This window comes from Phoenix dactylifera, chromosome 13, assembly GCF_051530095.1.
Source record: "Phoenix dactylifera cultivar Ajwa chromosome 13, Ajwa_hap1_PhDact_Kaust_v1.1, whole genome shotgun sequence".
Classification (NCBI taxonomy): domain Eukaryota; kingdom Viridiplantae; phylum Streptophyta; class Magnoliopsida; order Arecales; family Arecaceae; genus Phoenix; species Phoenix dactylifera.
Window position 1 is genome coordinate 18273509 of NC_143202.1, and position 5161 is coordinate 18278669.

At 42.4% G+C, this 5161-nt stretch overlaps 1 non-coding gene across 1 annotated transcript; it reads right to left on the minus strand.

Annotated features, from left to right (window-relative positions):
* Nucleotides 1–236: 236 nt before the first annotated feature.
* Nucleotides 237–342, minus strand: LOC120106029 (small nucleolar RNA R71). The gene has a single exon (XR_005508262.2). It is a non-coding gene; the product is annotated as a small nucleolar RNA R71 (small nucleolar RNA).
* Between the last annotated feature and the right edge of the window lie 4819 nt (nucleotides 343–5161).

Below are 5161 nucleotides of genomic sequence, written 5' to 3' on the forward strand. Positions count from 1 at the left end.
TTATGGGCTCACCAATGAAGACCCATATAAACACCTAGATAAATTCCTTGAGATTTGCACCACTGTCAAGATTCAGAACTTCACTGATGATGCTCTGAAACTTAGATTATTCCCCTTCTCCCTTAAAGATAGAGCCAAATAATGGCTGAATTCTTTAGAAGCTAACTCGATTCGTTCTTGGGATCAAATGCAACAAGAATTCCTAAAAAAATACTTTTCCATAGGAAGAACGAACCAGTTTAGACGTGCCATTACAAGCTTCTCCCAAATTGAGGGAGAAGAATTTCATGAAACTTGGGAGAGATTTCGGGACCTAATCCATAAATGTCCTCATCATCAAATACCTAAGTGGCAGCTAGTGCAATGTTTCTATGACGGATTGACTGAACGAAACCGTCAGATGATCGATGCTGCATGCAGGGGGACATTCATGCTTCAAAATGAGCATGAAGCATGGCAATTATTTGAAAATCTAAATGAAAACTCCCTCCACCATGCTTTCTGTTCTCGTCAAGCACCCCTGAGTTCTCAAAGAAAAGGGACCATTTGTGAAATAAGTCATTCTATGGACCTGTCTAGCAAGGTAGATGCATTGTCCCATAAGATTGACCAACTGATGATATGTGGGCATTACATGAACTCTTCCCAAGCACAAGTGTGTACTATCTATTCTAGCCCATCCCACCCTATTCATGAGTGCCCCTCAGTGCCCCAATTCTCCGAACTCGTGCAAAAACACATCAATGTTGCTCAAACACAGCCCAGTGTTGGAAACCCGCCCATGCCGCTGATATTTCAAAACGAAAATTAGATGGCAGCGGTAAGGGGGCATGTGCGGGATCAACGTTCATCGCATGAACGTTGTTTCAAGATCTTTCGTAATTAGGTAAGAATTAAAACTTTTAAACCATTAGGAAGATCAGATCTTCACCTTGCGCGGGTAGATGATCACCGCAAATCTGAATTCGTGGTTTTCGGAAGAGGGTTCGCTTGAAGCCGTTCAAACGTCCGGCCTCTATGGGTATCCACACGAAGTAGAGGACCGATCAAATCTTTCTTGTCTTCCCGGGGTGCTAGCTCCCTTGCAAAGACTTCTTTTGATGGCTGATCTCCTCTCTTTCAATCAACCCTTGATTGTGCTTGAGAGGAGGAAGAAGAAGGATGAAGAAGAGGAAGAAGAAGAATCCCCACGCAGCCCTCTTTTCTTCCTTGCGTTGGATGAAGGAAGGGAAGGGGAGGAGGACGCCAACTCTTGGACTTTTCTTCTCCCTTTGCTTGCGGCTGAACCAAGAGGAGATAGAGGGAGGTGGCCACGGCTTGAAGAGGAGAAAAGCTTCATCTAGGGCGCCGGCCCTAGTCCTCCTTTAATAAGGATGAAGGGCTCCTACAAGTTAGGAGCCCTTGACTACTTTCCAAGAGGGGGCGCCGGCCCCCTCTCTTCATGCCGCACCTAATCAAGGATGAGAGGGGCTCATGCCCCTCTTACTTGGTTAACCCAATCCTCTTCCAAAGAGGATTAGGTGCCCTTCTCATGGTTTAGTCCTAATCTAATTAGGATTAGCCAAATCATGAATCAATCAGGTTCAATCTATGCTAGTCCTAATCCAATTAGAACTTGAATGAACCATGACTCAATTGAACTCTTCAATCCTAATCCAATTAGGAGTCATGTTGATTCATTAGATTAATAATTAATTAGGACTTAAGGAATCCTAATCCAAATTAGGACATATTTAATTTTGGTCCTAATCCAATTAGGACTCTATTTGAATCCGAAGTCCTAATCCAATTAGGATTTCTAGGAATCCTATTCTAAGTAGGAATCCAAAGATGAATTCAAAATCCTAATCTAATTAGGATTGTAGGAATCCTACTCCAAGTAGGAATCCCAGTCCTACTCCAAATAGGATTTCCAGTCCTAATCCAATTAGAACTCTAGGAATCCTACTTCAAGTAGGATTTGTGATTTAAGTCTAATTAATCAATTTCCATTTTCTTCTTCAACTTCTTATCAATCGAATTGATTGCTCGTGATTCATAATCACTTTTCAACCATCGGATCGGTCAATACTTCTAGTGTGTGTGACCCCATAGGTTCTATTCTGACTGGTAGTGAGATATATTGTGATCTCTATCACTTTATCATTGAAAACTCCTTTCAATGGGTTGGAACGATTCCAACTCAACTCATTAGGGTTTATCGATCATCAAGATAATCCCTATGAGTCCCACCATCCACCAGTGACACCTAGCAGCATGTAGTGGCTACCCAGTAGAATAGAAAGATGAACCTCTAGGTGCAGTTGTCATGTGATACAGTCCTACTATCGTGGATCCCTACAGGACGGAGGTCATGGATAACTCGTCAAACTCCTTCGTCTGTCATATGTCAAGATTTATTCGACTCGAGTTCGATAGTGGAAAACTCTTTCTCCACTTTATATTACTGCCCTGGCCAAGGTCTTAGAACCCAGTCTAACAAATCACATAGGATCACTCCTCTTCTATCAAGGTCGATAGATTCCTTATAGGTGCATACCCTACTCCTACAGTAAACTTACTGCAGCCAATCTACACTGCATGGACCCATATGACTAGAGACCATGTATGTATGCAGTCAAACTACAATAACCTCACTGTGAGCAGCCGAAGCACCACAGGTCAAAGGACCAGTCACACTACTGCAACATCAAGCAAGTCACTGACGAGTGGATAGACATCCAAGTGACTTCTTGTATTGGTCACGCTCAGTACCCTTGTTCTCTAACAAGCACCTGCACTATCACTTCAGTGTCCCTACACTGTGGACTCAAGTCTCGTCCATCCAGAAGGAAAGTGATCTGTGCACTGATCGGATCGATCACCATTCTCGTGATGATCCATTGATCAGGAGCATTTAGAAATTAATCACCAATGATACATGGCTCAAATTCTCAACTCTTGAGAATATGTATCATCATCTTATTAATTTCTTGGACGATTCATAGACACATAAATAATATGAATGAAAAAGATGCCTTTTATTTATTCAATAATAAACAGTCAAGTACAAAATTATGTCCCTAGAATCAACAATGTGTCAGCCAAATTGGCTTCTAGGGCATACATCTAACAATCTCCCACTTGCACTAAAGCCAATTGGTCATATATCTTAGGCCCATCTTCTCAAGGTGGGCTTCAGTCTTTTGCTGACTCAGCTGCTTAGTGAACGGGTCCGCCACGTTATCCGCGGAGTCTACTCTCTACACCTTTACATATTTCTTCTCAACATAGTCGCGTATGAGATGGAAGCGCCGCTCTATATGCTTAGACTTCTGATGAGACCTTGGCTCCATAGCTAGTGCTATGGTGCCAATGTTATTGCAGTAAAGTGTTATGGCATCTAATGACATTACACCTAACTCTGCAATGAACTTTTAACCAGAAGGTTTCCACTGCACCCTTAGATACGGCTTAACATTCAGCTTCTAAGGTAGAATCTATAATGATCGGTTGTTTGGAACTCTTCCAATTTACTGAACCATCATTGCACATATTCTGATGTAGACTTTCTATCATCAATATGTGTGCATCCTTCTACCTTCAACTCTGATGATCCTCCAAAGACCAAGAACATGTCCTTAGTTCTTCTTAAGTACTTAAGAATATTCTTCACAGCTGTCCAGTGTTCTTCACCTGGATTCGACTGATATCTGCTTGTGACACTCACAGCAAGGGCTATATCAGGTCGTGTACATAGCATGGCATACATGAGGCTCCCTATTGCTGATGCATAGGGGATCTTGCTCATGCGTTGAATCTCTTTAGATGTGTTGGGGCACATCTTCTTGGAGAGATGAATTCCATGTCTTAGCGGTAAGAGACCCCTCTTGGAGTTTTCCACGCTGAACCTCTTCAGCACATCCTCTATGTACATCTTCTGTGAAAGGCCAAGCATCCTTTTAGATCTATCTCTATAGACCTTTGTTCTCAAAATATAGGATGCTTCTCCAAGGTCTTTCATGGAGAATTCTTTTGACAACCAGACCTTGACCGAGGTTAGCATGAGAATATCATTCCCTATCAGGAGGATGTCGTACAGTACGAGAAATACGACAGCACTCCCACTAACCTTTTTGTAAACACACGGTTCCTCTTCATTTTTGATGAAATCAAACGTTTTGATTGCGTCATCGAAACGAGTGTTCCAACTCCGAGATGCTTGCTTTAGTCCATAGATGGACCTTTGCAGCTTGCAGACCTTGTGATCTCCATCATTGGAAGTGAAACCCAAAGGCTGTTCCATATAGATATCTTTATCAAGATATCCATTCAGGAAAGCAGTTTTCACATCCATCTGCCAGATTTCATAATCATGAAATGCTGCAATGGCAAGCAATGTTCGGATGGATTTTAGCATGGCTACAGGTGAAAAGGTCTCCTGATAGTCAATGCCTTCGCGCTGACTATACCCTTTCGCCACAAGCCTTGCCTTATAGGTCTCTACCTTTCCATCCGAACCTATTTTCCTTTTGTAGATCCATTTGTATCCAATAGGTACAATACCTTCTGGTGGGTCTACTAAGGTCCAGACTTGGTTGGAATGCATGGAGTCTAACTCTGACTTCATGGCTTCCAGCCATTTCTCGGAATTGATATCAGATATCGCCTCGTTGTAGGTTTTGGGATCCTGTATGTGATCCCTATCTCCCACTAGGAACATTTCCTCAGTATCCTCTTCTAGTATACCTAAGTATCTATCGGGAGGATGGGAGACCCTACTAGATCTACGAGGTGGTCGAGGGACATCGTGTACTGGCTCTGTATGAATGGGTTCAATAGGATCCATGACTCGTTGCTTTTCAGAGACTTTCTTTTCAAGCTCAATTTTCCTCCCACTGCCTCTATCAAGGATAAACTGATTTTCCAAGAAGATGGCATGACGGCTCACAAACACATTGTGATCCTCTGAGACGTAAAAATTGTATCCTAATGACTCTTTAGGATATCCTATAAAACGAGCACTTATGGTCCTAGCCTCTAACTTGTCTGCCTGTAGTCTCTTGACATGGGCCGGACATCTCCAAATCTTGAGATGACCCAGACTTGGTTTCTTACCATGCCATATCTCATACGGTGTGGTAGGAACGGATTTAGAAGGAACTCTATTCAATAAATAAAT